The following is a 16,548-nucleotide window of genomic DNA, read 5'->3' as shown; positions in this document are numbered from 1 at the left end:
AACATCGGCTCTGTAACACATAAACGCAACATAAAAATGACCCACTATGCCATCCATCCATGACTCTTGGCTATATTATACACGCGCCCCCAACCCCGCCCACCTCAACCGACGCACGGAGGGAGGAGGGGGGTTGGTGCTACCGGGGTGTATAATATAGCCAAGAGTCATGGATGCATGGCATTGTGGGTAATTCTTATGTTGCGTTTGTGTTACAGAGTTCTAAATCTTTTTTAAAGGCACAAAAAACCGGTCGGGTATTGAGATCTTACATTTATTAATCTAAAACTTAGCCAATAGTATGAGGTTGCAAAAGTAAAATTCCTTTTAAATTTTTTTTCATATAGTGTAAAAGCGCATATCACATCTTTAAATTAACAAAGCACACATTGTCATGAATATTGTCCTGGATGAAGCAACAGATACCTGCCATAGTGATGGAGTGCTTTCACAAGTCCAACACAGCTGGTAAACAGTCTCTGGATGCATGTTACATAAGATGCAGTTAACATCTATCAGTCTTTACCATGAATGATTTTAAAATAAATCTCTTTGACTTTGTTGCTAAGTAAATAGCTGTCAGGAAGGGAGCACGTTTTGAACCAGCAGATGTCTACCACATTATTCCAGAGGGCAATTACATAGGAGACACACACACAATCATTTTAGAACGAGCTGCGGATTTTTCTGATCAAAGCACAGTTTCCCCAGAAGATGGGACGGCATAGCTCGGTTGGTAGAGCGGCCGTGCCAGCAACTTGAGGGTTGCAGGTTCGATTCCCGCTTCTGTCATCCAAGTCACTGCTTTAAATGTAACTTAGATATTGGGTTTCACTATGTAAAGCACTTTGAGTCACTAGAGAAAAGCGCTATATAAAATATAATTCACTAAGATTGTCAAGCGGATCTTTCACAATTTGTACAGCAGAAAGAGGAGATGAATAAGCCCTGTACAACATTACAACACGTGTGTGTGTGTGTGTGTGTGTGTGTGTGTGTGTAACAGAACATTCAGCAGACGTTGGAAGAGTTATCTTAATGCCATCTGGAAGTCATGGAGAAGTACATCTACAACCAGAAAACGGCCAGACTCCTCACCCAAGTGGAGATTCACAAGTTAAAAGTCATGGTTTTCAAAAACGAATGTAAGGAAGGTAGATTCTATCATCTAACATAATATTGTTTTTTTAATTGAAGCCATCTTTTGCAGTGACGTTCCTGGAGGAAAATAATAACCTTCAACTTTAGCTCAGAGAGCTCAAGAAAAAAGTCAACATCAGCTCCTTGAGTAGCCTGACAATGAACTGTTTCATTTGTAACTTGTATTTGTGTGTCTTAACACAACTTCCAAAGTGCCGACAGCCGCCCGTGAGTTTCTTTTCACATACTTCAAACCAGTAGAAGTATTCAGTGATAACTTTTGTTCTCCACAGCTCAAGTTCCCGGAGAGGGTGAGGAAGAAGATCCTGGGGAAGGAACCAGCCAGGACCCCCCCGGTGATGAGATGCCGGCGGCCCAAAAAAATAAGTCCAATTAAGGTAGCAGCAGGATTAACACACCCAACTCTACTGACACTTGCTTGGTTGCTTTTTTACAATTCTATGCTTTTATGGGGATTGGCCCCTCGCGCCTGTCCTTTAACCCATGTTTTATTTTGTTTTTGTTTTTACTTGTGTTTGTATTTATTTGTATTGTATTTATTATTGACAAACTAGTGAGCATCCTGGATGATGCCAGTCACCATCTGCATAGTGTTATCAGTAGCCAGAGGAGCCTGTTCAGTTCTAGACTGCTTCATCCCAAGTGCAGGACTAATAGACTCAAAAACTCCTTTGTCCCACACGCCATTAGACTGTACAACTCCTCTCTGGGATGACAGGGGATGCAAAACAATAACAGTGCAATACATTTTCATAACATGGTCACTACTGCCTACTTTGTCTTGTTATATTCTTATTTTACTGTTATATTTCTGCACAATAACTCAGATATGTAACACTAGCCAGCAGTAGAGAATATAAAGTGATTTTTGGCCCAGGATGTATTTTGCTTTATTCATTATTGAAATATTTTTTGCCACCTTATGTTGTATGTTTTGTATATGAGATTTCCAGTTCATTTTATCATCTATTAATACTCCCAAAAATCTGGTTTCTTTTACCTTTTTGATATCTATTCCATCTATTTGTATTCGTCTCTGATGCTCTTTTCTACTGTTACCAAATAGCATTATTTTAGTTTTACTGAGATTCAAGGATAGTCTGTTTTTATCAAACCATTTTTTAAATTTATTCATTTCTTCCGTTATTATTTGTATTATCTTCTGTGTGTTCTCTCCTGAACAGAAAGCAGTTGTGTCGTCTGCAAATAAAACTAACTTCAAGTCTTTTGTAACTTTGCAAATATCGTTTATATACAGATTGAACAATCTTGGTCCCAGTATTGATCCCTGGGGTACACCACAAGATATATCGAATCGTGTTGAACTATTTTCACCCATCTTCACATATTGCTTCCTGTTGGTTAAATAACTTCTTATCCAGCTCAAGACCAAACCTCTGATGCCATAACGTTCTAGTTTTTGAATTAAAATATCATGATTAATTGTGTCAAATGCTTTTGTTAAATCCATGAATACTGCGGCTGCACATTCCTTACCGTCTATTGCATTGCTCATTTCCTCTGTTATTTTGATTAATGCTATTGAAGTTGAGATATTTGCTCTAAATCCAAATTGGTTCTCCGCGAGCGTCCCACTTTTATTGATAAATGTATCTAATCTACTATTGAATAGTTTTTCTATGATTTTGGAGAATTGTGGAAGTAATGAAATTGGTGTGTATTTAGTGAACTGGTGTGTGTCTCCCTTCTTATGAATTGGTACAACTTTAGCAATTTTCATTTTGTCAGGGAATTTGCCGGTAAAAAATTATTCGTTACTAATATATGTAAGAGGTTCTGAAATGTCTTGTATAACCTTTTTTATTGTTAGCATATCTAGTCCATGACAGTCAGTTGAGGTCTTAGATTTACAATTATTTACAATTTTGATTACTTCTTCTTTTGTCACCTTCTTTAAAAACATGGAATTGGGATTTCTGTCTATGAGCTCACTCAAGTCCTCAACTGACCCATCATCTGCTTTTGGAATTCTTTGTTCCAGATTTTTTCCGACATTAACAAAGTAGTCATTAAAACGTTCAACTATTTGATTCATATTGTCAAAATTGTCACTTTGTATTTGTAGTTAGGAATAAATCATTATTCCTACCTTCACGCTGTGTTCCATTTCCGCTGCACCACGAGAATGCAAACACGCACCACGATGCCAGCCAAAGGTCACAGTTTCTTGTGCTTTTGTAGACTTTGGCATTCCTTGCTAATCCTTTGGTATCAAACATCTTTGACCGTGTATCATTTTTAGACTGATACAGCCCAATGGACGCCGAGTGGGTCTAGCATAATATTGTGAAAGTCCAGTCCATAGTGGATCTAACATAATAGTGAGAGTCCAGTCCATAGTGGATCTAACATAATAGTGTGAGAGTCCAGTCCATAGTGGATCTAACATAATAGTGTGAGAGTCCAGTCCATAGTGGATCTAACATAATAGTGAGAGTCCAGTCCATAGTGGATCTAACATAATAGTGTGAGAGTCCAGTCCATAGTGGATCTAACATAATAGTGTGAGAGTCCAGTCCATAGTGGATCTAACATAATAGTGTGAGAGTCCAGTCCATAGTGGATCTAACATAATACTGAGAGTCCAGTCCATAGTGGATCTAACATAATAGTGTGAGTCCAGTCCATAGTGGATCTAACATAATAGTGAGAGTCCAGTCCATAGTGGATCCAACATAATAGTGTCAGGTCCAGTCCATAGTGGATCTAACATAATAGTGTGAGAGTCCAGTCCATAGTGGATCTAACATAATAGTGAGAGTCCAGTCCATAGTGGATCCAACATAATAGTGTCAGGTCCAGTCCATAGTGGATCTAACATAATAGTGTGAGAGTCCAGTCCATAGTGGATCCAACATAATAGTGAGAGTCCAGTCCATAGTGGATCTAACATAATAGTGTCAGGTCCAGTCCATAGTGGATCTAACATAATAGTGTGAGAGTCCAGTCCATAGTGGATCTAACATAATAGTGAGAGTCCAGTCCATAGTGGATCCAACATAATAGTGTCAGGTCCAGTCCATAGTGGATCTAACATAATAGTGTGAGAGTCCAGTCCATAGTGGATCTAACATAATAGTGAGAGTCCAGTCCATAGTGGATCCAACATAATAGTGTCAAGTCCAGTCCATAGTGGATCTAACATAATAGTGTGAGAGTCCAGTCCATAGTGGATCTAACATAATAGTGTCAGGTCCAGTCCATAGTAGATCTAACACAATATTGTGAGAGTCCAGTCCATAGTGGATTTTATAAAAACAAAAAACAAACCCTCAAACTCAAAATGGCGCTCTAGCGCCCCCTAGGAAGAAAACAGACAAAACTGTCTGTAACTTCCAGTAGAAATGTCGTAGAAACATGAAACGAACACCACTACGTAGGTCTCAGTTCGACCTATATTTTACTGGGATCCCATCGGCTAAAATCAACAGGAAAATTTCTATTCCAACTTCAATACAAAATTTGTTTAAAAAATGTCGCTTTTTTTCAAAGATTATCTCCTTTGAGGCCGTTTGTCGTTTCGACTTCAAATAAGCACAGAAGTGAGATTGAACCCTTCTGATTAAAAGTTAAAGAGTTTTAATTACTACCGCGGTTTGGATTTTATGAGCCCGCAAAGAACCATTGCACTGCTGCTGTTGTCACAAAATGGCGGCTTTCTGCTCAGACAAAACTGTAGGACTGTCATACACACATGAAACAAAAACCTCAATATAGGTCTCACTGAGACCTATATTTCATACACTGACCACCCCCAACTAAAATCAACAGGAAGTTGGCTATTAACATTTCAATACAACAGCTGCATTAGCGTCCTTATAAAATGCCCAAGCCACTTTACAACTGTTAATACTATGAGACTGATGTATAACACATGTGTATACAACTTTTTCTCTGTGTAATCATCCATCCATCCATCTTCTACCGCTTATCTCGGCTTGGGTCGCGGGGGCAGCAGCCAAAGCGGTCCCGTCCATCGCTGCTTGCAGCTTTAATTATTGTTATTATTACAATATTGTTGAATGTGCTCAAAAAGTACTTTGGGGTTACACACACTGATGTATTTTAACCAAACTTAACTTGAAAAAAAAAAACCAAGATAAATAGTCTCATCATTTATTGTCCTTGACAAAAGAAACAATATTGGTCTGGCTTCTTAAAAGCCATATTTTTTGGTTATTGAAGCGTTTAAATACAAACCCCGTTTCCAATTGAGTTGGGAAATTGTGTTAGATGTAAATATAAACAGAATACAATAATTTGCAAATCCTTTTCAAGCCATATTCAGTTGAATATGCTACAAAGACAACATATTTGATGTTCAAACTCATAAACTTTATTTTTATTTTTTGCAAATAATAATCAACTTGGAATTTCATGGCTGCAACACGTGCCAAAGTAGTTGGGAAAGGGCATGTTCACCACTGTGTTACATCACCTTTTCTTTTAACAACACTCAATAATAATAATAATAATAATAATGTTTTATGTATGTATACATAGATACATCTGTCATCTCTATCTTTTTTTTTAAATTTATTTTTTATTTATCTATTTATTTTATTTTTTTTTTTTAATTTATACTACCATATTGTATATGCACCTTAGGAGGAGCTGCTCCAATTTCGTTGTTCTTTGAACCTGTTCATTGCAATAATGACAATAAAACTCTATTCTATTCTATTCTAATAAATGTTTGGGAACTGAGGAAACTAATTGTTGAAGCTTTGAAAGTGGATTTTTTTTACCATTCTTGCTTGATGTACAACTTAAGTTGTTTTACAGTCCGGGGTCTTGTCGTATTTTACGCTTCATAATGCGCCACACATTTTAGATGGGAGACATGTCTGGACTGCAGGCGGGCCAGGAAAGTACCTGCACTCTTTTTTACTACGAAACTACGCTGTTGTAACACGTGGCTTGGCATTGTTTTGCTGAAATAAGCAGGGGCGTCAATGATAACGTTGCTTGGATGACAACATATGTTGCTCCAAAACCTGTATGGACCATTCAGCATTAATGGTGCCTTCACAGATGTGTAAGTTACCCATGCCTTGGGCACTAATGCACCCCCATACCATCACACATGCTGGCTTTTCAACTTTGTTCTTGAGGACACCACGTCCACAGTTTCAAAATATAATTTGAAATGTGGACTCGTCAGACCACAGAACACTTTTCCACATTGCATCAGTCCATCTTTGATGATCTCGGGCCCAGCGAAGCCGGCGGCATTCCTGGGTGTTGTTGATAAATAGCTTTCGCTTTGCATAGTAGAGTTTTAATTTGCACTTACAGATGTAGCGACCAACTGTAGTTACTGACAGTGGTTTTATGAAGTGTTCCTGAGTCCATGGGGTGATATCCTTTACACACCGATGTCGGTTTTTGATGCAGTACCGCCTGAGGGATCAAATGTCTGTAATATCATCGCTTACGTGCAGTGATTTCTCCAGATTCCCTCATCCTTTTGATGATTTTACGGACCGTAGATGGTAAAATCCCTAAATTCCTTGCAATAGCTCGTTGAGAAATGTTGTTCTAAAACTGTTCGACAATTTGCTTACAAATTGGTGTACCTCGCCCCATCCTTGTTTGTGAATGACTTAGCATTTCACGGAAGCTGCTTTTATACCCAATCATGGCGCCCACCTGTTCCCAATTAGCCTGCACACCTGTGGGATGTTCCAAATAAGTGTTTGATGAGCATTCCTCAACTTTATCAGTATTTATTGCCACCTTTCCCAACTTCTTTGTCACGTGTTGCTGGCATCAAATTCTAAAGTTAATGATTATTTGCAAAAAAAAATTTATGTTTATGAGTTTGAACATCAAATATGTTGTCTTTGTAGCATATTCAACTGAAAATGGGTTGAAAATGATTGGCAAATCATTGTATTCCGTTTATATTTTACATCTAACACAATTTCCCAACTCATATGGAAACGGGGTTTGTTCGATGAGTTGGGTGTGTCTTGACATGGCAGAGGCTCCGTCGAACCCCCGAGGCTGACTCGCCAAACCCCTAGGGTTCGATCGAACCCGAGTTAAGAACCACTGGGCTAGAGGATAGGGATCGGAAGTCGTCCAACTCAAACCGATCACTGGGAAGTAGGTTAACTGGCCAAACAACAAGTTGGGCTTTTGTCCGGACGGGCTGGCTCCAAGGCTAGAGTTACAAAGAGTAAAAGGTATTTAAGGACAGTGGTCTGAGAAGACAGCCGAAAAGTAGTCCGGCCAGTTAAAGAAAAACATGTTCTCGTCTCACAAAAGGATTGCAAAGGGGAGGGAAAATTCCCAAAAAACTGCAGTACCCCTTTTAAAGCTTATCTATAGCTAATGTAAAATGTTTTGCTTTACAGCGATGCAGGCTGCAACCCTGTCAGGCGACAACTTTGAGAATTTTCAGGATTTGCTGGTGATGGATGTGACCCCGTTGTCTGTGGGTATCGAGACCGCCGGAGGAGTCATGAATACAATCATCAAGAGAAACACCACCATTCCTACAAAGCACACGCAGGTTTTTACCACCTACTCCGACAACCAGCCTGGTGTGATCATTCAGGTAAGACATGCACACAATGGCTGAGTTCTTTCGATCAAGAAATGTGTGATGACAACTCTAGACATGTTTTATCTGCAGGTGTTGAGGGTGAAAGGAGCATGACCAAAGACAACAACATTTTGGGTAAATTTGAGCTGGCTGGAATGCCCCCAGCACCCCGGGGCGTTCCTCAAATCGAGGTGACCTTGGACATTGATGCTAACGGCATCCTGAATGTGTCTGCAACCGACAAGAGCACCGGCAAGGAGAACAGGATCACCATCACCGATGACAAAGGTATGTTTGGTTCTTTATGGCGTTGAAATGTTAGCTTGCTGAGTTAACCATGAATTCAAAGGTCATAAGTAGTATTTTTTGGTGCCGATTCCTAACTGGGTCGGTCCAGGCAAACCGTCAAAACTCCGGACCAATGATAGAGCTGTCAGTTTTTTTTGTTTTTTTTATCCAACTGACCATTACACGCACGTGTAAAAGATAATCACTTTGGAATAATCACAAATAAGGAAGCAACACCACATGAAAGTTTGTGAAACATTTCCTTCAAGTCCCCTAAAACACGCACGCTAATCAGATTTGGTGTCAGTTTGTCACAAGTGCTGTGCTTCATGGACTCAACCGTTCTCTAAGCCAGTGGTTCTCAAATGGGGGTATGCCATACTTGCCAACCCTCCCGGATTTTCCGGGAGACTCCCGAAATTCAGCGCCCCTTGCAGGACAAATTTTCTCCCGAAATTCAGGCGGACTTGGAGGCGAGTTCTTGGTTTCTTATGTGGGTTTATTGTTTGGCAGTTTCATTAACCTGCACACCTGTGGGATGTTCCAAATAAGTGTTTGATGAGCATTGATGGGGCGGCATACCTCGGTTGGTGGAGCGGCCGTGCCAGCAACTTGAGGGTTGCAGGTTTGATTCCCGCTTCCGTCATCCTAACACGGCCGTTGTGTCCTTGGGCAAGACACTTTACCCACCTGCTCCCAGTGCCACCCACACTGGTTTAAATGTAACTTAGATATTGGCTTTCACTATGTAAAGCGCTTTGAGTCACTAGAGAAAACCGCTATATAAAATATAATTCAGTAATTCACATTCCTCAAATTTATCAGTGTTTATTGCCAACTTTCCCAACTTCTTCGTCACATGTTGCCAGAGGTGGGTAGAGTAGCCAGAAATAGTACTCCAGTAAAAGTAATGTTACCTTAGAGATTTATTACTCAAGTAAAAGTAAGGAGTAGTCACCCAAATATTTACTTGAGTAAAAGTAAAAAGTATGTTGTGAAAAAACTACTCAAGTACTGAGTAACTGATGAGTAACCTGTTTGTTTAATGATTACAGCAACAAATAATGCACAAAAACATAAAAATAGCAATGAGCAAATTCAGAGCCAAGAATATCTCTTAAGCAACTAAAACAATAATATATATTAAATAATAATACAGTGAAATAAAAAAATTAAGGCAAATTGAGCCACAATAACTTAACAGCACAATAGGCTCAGTAGGCATTTATTGATTGATTGATACTTTTATTAGTAGATTGCACAGTACAGTACATATTCCCTACAATTGACCACTAAATGGTAACACCCCAATAAGTTTTTCAACGTTAATCAATTACTTAATAAATGACCGAGTCGAGGTGATCTACCTCATATATATACATACACACACATATTATATATATATATATATATATATATATATATATATATATATATACAGTATATAATTTATAGTTTTTTATTTTGCCGTTTTTGTTGAAATGTTAAAGGTGTTTTAATGAATATACATGCATGCCAAACATATAGATTCCTATCTTTCATAAAGACAAAATATAAGTTGGTGTATTACCTGATTCTGATGACTTGCATTGATTGGAATCAGACAGTAAAGTGCTGATAACGTCCACGTTTTCAAATGGAGGAGAAAAAAGTTCCTCTTTTTTGTCTAATACCACATGAAAGTCATTGGTTTTTGGCATCTTATTTGTCCAGCTTCTATATTCGTTTTTATACACTTTACAAGAAATACATTGGCGGCAAACTCCGTCGCTTGCTAGCTTGTTTGCGCTGGTTTTCGGAGACTCTTATTTTGTTAGCGCAGGCGCAATGGAGCGGCGCTTTTATTGTGACGACAGGAACTGTGCGATCTGTCTTTAGACTTTTGACGGGAAGTACGGTTGAAATAAAAAGTGTCTTTTTTCCTTTACACTTTTGATTGATTGAAACTTTTATTAGTAGATTGCACAGTACAGTACATATTCTGCACAATTGACCAATAAATGGTAACACCCCAATAAGTTTTTCAACATGTTTGTGTGACTTTTTTACGTGTGACTTTTTTACGTGTGACGGTCATGTGACCGCCTGGTTTTGTTTGATTGGTCCAAGGTCACCAGTGACTGCATTTGATTGGTAAAACGCAAGCATGCGTAGTTCTTACTTTGAATGCGTGTCTGACAAAATCAAAACAAACAAAACGTGCATTAACGGATCGATAAAAAAAAGTAGCGAGTAACGAGCTGATTGTAGATAAATGGAGCGGAGTAAAAGTAGGGTTTTTTCTTTATAAATATACTCAAGTAAAAGTAAAGTATGTTGCATAAAAACTACTCTTAGAAGTACAATTTATCCCAAAAGTTACTCAAGTAGATGTAACGGAGTAAATGTAGCGCGTTACTACCCACCTCTGCATGTTGCTGGCATCAAATTCTAAAGTTAATGATTTTTTTGCCCCCCCAAAAAATGTGTATGAGTTTGAACATCAAATATGTTGTCCCAGAGCGGCAACAACACACAACCACAGCAGTCCGTTTTCGTCTACCGTAAAGCAATTCGTCTGCCAAACAGCAATGTTGGGACACTCTTAAACAGGACAATACTGCCATCTACTGTACATGCATATGGTTAGAAAAACAAGGATGGACAATTCAACCCTTAACAATGAGTAGATGAGTGTTATGTGTGTGTAAATGTGTAGATAAATGAACACTGAAATTCAAGTAATTATTTAATATATATATATACAGTATATATATATATATATATATATATATATATATATATATATATATTCTGTATATATGAAATACTTAAATATTTGACTTGGTGAATCTATGAATCTAGGTAAATATACCCCTCCCCTCTTAACCACGCCCTGCCCCCGACCACATCCCAAATGTTTACTTAGTGTTGTTAAAGGGGAACATTATCAGCAGACCTATGTAAGCGTCAATATATACCTTGATGGTGCAGAAAAAAGACCATTTATTTTTTTAACCGATTCCCGAACTCTAAATGGGTGAATTTTGGCGAATTAAACGCCTTTTTGTTTATCGCTCTGGAGGCGATGACGTCAGAATGTGACGTCGCCGAGGTAACACACCCACCATTTTCATTTTCAACACATTACAAACATTGGGTCTCAGCTCTGTTATTTTCCGTTTTTTCGACTATTTTTTGGAACCTTGGAGACATCATGCCTCGTGGGTGTGTTGTCGGAGGTTGTAACAACACTAACAGGGAGGGATTCAAGTTGCACCACTGGCAAGAAATCTGCCGCCAGACCCCCATTGAATGTACCAGAGTGTCTTCACATTTGACCGGCGATGCTAAGACAGACATGGCACAGAGATGTATGGATAACCTGCAGATGCATTTGCAACCATTAAGTCAACAAAATCACAAAGGTGAGTTTTGTTGATGTTGACTGCCAGCTAATCGATGCTAACATGCTACGCTAATCGATGCTAGCAGGCTATTTACCGGCGGTGCTAAAGCAGACATGGCACAGAGATGTATGGACAACCTGCAGATGCATTTGCAACTATATTACGTTTCCTTCCACCCACATTTAATGCGAAAAAAACACTTACCAATCGAAGGATTTAAGTTGCTCCAGTGTCAAAAGATGCGAAAGTCCTGATCGTTTGGTCCGCACATTTTACCGGCGATGCTAACGCAGCTATTCGGCCATGCTATGGCTATGATTAGCGTCAATAGCTATTCGCTCAATAGCTTCAGTTTCTTCTTCAATATTTCCATACTCCGACCATCTGTTTCAATACATGCGTAATCTGTTGAATCGCTTAAGTCGCTGAAATCCGAGTTTGAATCCGAGCTAATGTCGCTATATCTTGCTGTGGTATTCCCATTGTTTGTTTACATTGGCAGCACTGTGTGACGTCACAGGGAAATGGCCAGTGTCTTCGCAGAGAGTCGAAAATAAGGCACTTTAAAGCTTTATTTAGGGATGTTCCGAGACCGGTAAAATTTTGAAAAAAACTTCAAAAAATACAACAAGCCACTGGGAACTGATTTTTATTGGTTTTAACCCTTTTGAAATTGTGATAATGTTCAATCAATATTTATTTATATAGCCCCAAATCACAAATGTCTCAAAGGACTGCACAAATCATTACGACTACAACATCCTCGGAAGAACCCACAAAAGGGCAAGGAAAACTCACACCCAGTGGGCAGGGAGAATTCACATCCAGTGGGACGCCAGTGACAATGCTGACTATGAGAAACCTTGGAGAGGACCTCAGATGTGGGCATCCCAAGCGGAGGCGGATCAGCAGCATAGAGATGTCCCCAACCGATACACAGGCGAGCGGTCCATCCTGGGTCCCGACGAGCGGTCCATCCTGGGTCTCGACTCTGGACAGCCAGTACTTCATCCATGGTCATCGGACCGGACCCCCTCCACAAGCGAGTGGAGGGGACATAGGAGAAAAAAGAAAAGAAGCGGCAGATCAACTGGTCTAAAAAGGAGGTCTATTTAAAGGCTAGAGTATACAGATGAGTTTTAAGGTGAGACTTAAATGCTTCTACTGAGGTAGCATCTCGAACTGTTACCGGGAGGGCCTTCCAGAGTTTTAAAGTTCCCCTTTAAAAGAAAAGGCCATGTGACACAGTGGTAAAAATGGCCAAGTGCCAACTTTTTTGCAATGTGTTGCTGCCATTAAATTCTAAGTTACTGATTTTGTAAAAGAATATATATGTTTGTCAGTTTGAACATTAAGTATCTTGTCTTTGCAGTCTATTCAAATAAATATAAGTTGAAAAGGATTTGCAAATCATCGTATTCTGTTGTTATTTACAAATGACACAACGTGCCAACTTGACTGGTTTGGGGTGTGGTACATACCTTGTCATAAATAACTTCTCCCACATCAGCACCACCTCGAGGCACATTCTCTAAATGCATTTTGTCCCGCACAGGTCTCCTCAGCAAAGACGACATTGAACGCCTGGTGAAGGAAGCTGAAGATCACAAGGCCTAGGATGGCGAGCAAAGAGGAAAAATGGCTGAGGGATATGACTAAAGGGTATTTGTGTGTTTTCTGCTGCAAAGATAACTGTCACTTAAAGAGGAACTACACTTTTTTTGGAATTTTACCTAAACTTTCACTATCTCTATACGTAAGACACGTGCGTCTTTCTTTTTTGTTTGCATTTATGCGAGTCCTAAAACACAACACTCTAATGGGAGTGCCCACAAAGCCCTCTTAAATGACCTCTAAAAAGCGCCGACAATATTAATACATTTACATCTCGTGACCTGAATTATAACAGAGTATTAGTGAAGTGAATTATATTTATATAGCGCTTCTCTCTAGTGCAGGGGTCACCAACCTTTTTGAAAGCAAGAACTACTTCTTGGGTACTGATTAATGCGAAGGGCTACCAGTTTGATACACACTTAAATAAATTGCCAGAAATAGCCAATTTGCTCAATTTACCTTTTAATAAATAAATCTATATATATATTTAAAAAATGGGTATTTCTGTCTGTCATTCCGTCGTATATTTTTTTTCCTTTTATGGAACGTTTCTGTAGAGAATAAATGATGGAAAAAAGACTTAATTGAGCGGTTTAAAAGAGGAGAAAACAGGAAAAAAATTAAAATACAATTTTGAAACAAAGTTTATCTTCAATTTCGACTCTTTAAAATTCAAAATTCAACCAAAAAATATGAAGAGAAAGACAAGCTAATCTGAATCTTTTTGAAAAAAATTTAAAAATAATTTTTGGAACATCATTAGTAATTTTTTCTGATTAAGATTAATAAAAAAATTTTGATGACATGTTTTACATAGGTTAAAATCCAATCTGCACTTGGTTAGAATATATAACAAATTGGACCAAGCTATATTTCTAACAAAGACAAATCATTATTTTTTCTAGATTTTCCAGAACAAAAATTTTAAAAGAAATTCAAAAGACTTTGAAATAAGATTTAAATTTGATTCTACAGATTTTTTGGATTTGCCAGAATAATTTTTATTTTATTTTAATCATAAGTTTGAAGAAATATTTCACAAATATTCTTCATCATAAAAACAGAAACTAAAATGAAGAATTAAATAAAAATGTATTTATTATTTTTTACAATAAAAAATACATTTACTTGAACATTAAAGTGTCAGGAAAGAAGAGGAAGGAATTTAAAAGGTAAAAAGGTATATGTGTTTAAAAATCCTAAAATCATTTTTAAGGTTGTATTTTTTTCTCTAAAATTGTCTGAATGAATTTATCCAAACAAGTGAAGACCAAGTCTTTTAAATATTTTCTTGGATTTTCAAATTCTATTTGAGTTTTGTCTCTCTTAGAATTAAAAATGTCGTGCAAAGCGAGACCAGCTTGCTAGTAAATAAATACATTTTAAAAAATAGAGGCAGCTCACTGGTAAGTGCTGCTATTTGAGCTTTTTTTAGAACAGGCCAGCAAGCGACTCATCTGGTCCTTACGGGCGACCGGTGCCCGCGGGCACCGCGTTGGTGACCCCTGCTCTAGTGACTCAAAGTGCTTTACATAGTGAAACCCGATATCAAAGTTACATTTAAACCAGTGTGGGTGGCACTGGGAGCAGGTGGGTAAAGTGTCTTGCCCAAGGACACAACGGCAGTGACTAGGATGGCAGAAGCGGGGATCGAACCTGGAACTCTCAAGTAGCTGGCACGGCCACTCTACCAACAGAGCTATGCCGCCCCATCATCGATATTATTATTTCAAGTACTAACGCAGACGCAATTATTTTAATGGTGCATGACCACAAATAGTTCTGCACTTATCGCTGCATCGCCTGAGAGCTGGTGAAAGTAAATTCTAGATTAGTGGTAGGGAACCTATGGCTCTAGAGCCAGATGCAGCTCTTTTGATGACTGCATCTGGCTCTCAGATACATCTGAGCTGACATTGCTTAACAGCAGACCCGCGGCACGTTATACTTTTCAATCAGGCCCGCCGGACATTCCCAAATAATTTTTCTAGATCTTCAATATGGAAATCACAGCTGCCATTATTGTGTGCAGTGATGTTTTCAAATGACCGTGAGTCTTGAACTATACAAAGTATTGCGATGGTTGAAATCTGCTCTTTTGCATGATACACTAGTTACTATGGTAATCTAATTAGTTACTATGCTAATCTAATTTGTTACCGTGGTAATAATCTAAGTCACGGCAGCTCAGACGAGGCACCAATCAGTGTGGGTGGTGAGCGTTTCCACAGTGTTTCCAGAGCACTCAACCTGAAATGCGGGTGTCAGGGACAGACGCGGAAAGACATTTTTACAACAAAGTTGTAAAAACCCTTCACTTTCATATTTCGCTGTGTTTGTTGCATTTTTGTTGCATTGTTTGACTGTAAAATATGTTGATCGAGAGGTGGTGTGACGTTCATATGTTGTCAATATTCTGTGTTTGATCGTTCATAGTTTATATTGTAAATCCCACACGCTTTATTTTTATGTACATTCTGGGTGTCTCGTTCAGGAAAAAAAAATGTAAAATGCCATTCTGTTTTTTTAAGACAGTCTCTCATAAGTTTTTTAGCATTAAATCAGACATTATTGTGAGTTTTTGTATTAGTGTTCCTAAAAATCAGATAAACCGGCCCTCAGACACATTTTTTTCTCTAATTCCGCTGGTAATCATTGTTAAAAATAATGTTGAAAATATAAAACATTCTAATGCTTTTTAATCTATCCATCCGTTTCTACCACGCCTGTTCAAGAAGTCGCATCAATGGTATAAAGTATTTTATTTATTATTGGTTAGATTAAGAATAAAAATGTTATAAAACAAAAATAGGACTTATTATACTCTAAAAATGTTGGTCTTACTTAAAAATGCATACATTTTGTTTGTTTTTTTCAGTGTTGAAAAATATTCCTTGGCTCTCACAAAAATACATTTTGAAATATTTGGCTTTCATGGCTCTCTCAGCCAAAAAGGTTCCCGACCCCTGTTCTACATTATTATTCATGCCTCTTACCTGGACAGTAGAAGGTCGTGGCCAAGGACTGAGAAGTTGGTGTACTTTTACATCAAACTTCATCACAGATATATATTTTTTTTTACTCTGGATTGATGATGATAATTTCTTCATCAAAACAAAGAGAGCAGACATTGTACAGTAAGTAATCATTGTATCACATTTGTAGCTTGTATTTCAATCAATCAATTGTTTACTTACATAGCCCTAAAACATGAGTGTCTCAAAGGGCTGCACAAGCCACAACGACATCCTCGACTCAGATCCCACATCAGGGCAAGGAAAAACTCGTATTTCTTGTTCCGCACTTGGCAATACTGCGACATGACGCTAGGGAGTTTCACTGAAACTGGATTTGTTCCGACCAAAGCTTCTAAAACTTGATAACTCATCCGGCTTTTATTCAGACTTCAAAATATAAGGTTCTGGATCATTTGTGCAAAACAGTCTCAGGGGGCTCTCATGAAGTCGGAAGTGATTATAAGTTGTTGTTTTTGAAGGAAAACAGCGAGCGTTGTTAGAA

At 38.4% G+C, this 16,548-nt stretch overlaps 1 long non-coding RNA gene across 2 annotated transcripts; it reads left to right on the top strand.

The window, feature by feature from the left end:
* The first annotated feature begins 1,008 nt into the window (after nt 1-1,008).
* Nucleotides 1,009-13,721, top strand: LOC133537401 (uncharacterized). Of its 2 annotated transcripts, XR_009802694.1 has the most exons (6): nt 1,009-1,145; nt 1,211-1,368; nt 1,434-1,538; nt 7,545-7,747; nt 7,826-8,023; nt 12,968-13,721. It is a non-coding gene; the product is annotated as an uncharacterized LOC133537401 (long non-coding RNA). The 2 variants fall into 2 exon arrangements; XR_009802693.1 differs by lacking the exons at nt 7,545-7,747; nt 7,826-8,023; nt 12,968-13,721 and having other exon boundaries at nt 1,434-3,169.
* Nucleotides 13,722-16,548: the final 2,827 nt, after the last annotated feature.

The sequence above is a fragment of the Nerophis ophidion genome, linkage group LG18 (genome assembly GCF_033978795.1).
Source record: "Nerophis ophidion isolate RoL-2023_Sa linkage group LG18, RoL_Noph_v1.0, whole genome shotgun sequence".
In the NCBI taxonomy this organism is placed as follows: domain Eukaryota; kingdom Metazoa; phylum Chordata; class Actinopteri; order Syngnathiformes; family Syngnathidae; genus Nerophis; species Nerophis ophidion.
Note: the sequence above shows the minus strand (reverse complement) of the source record. Positions and strands in the feature narration are given on the sequence as shown.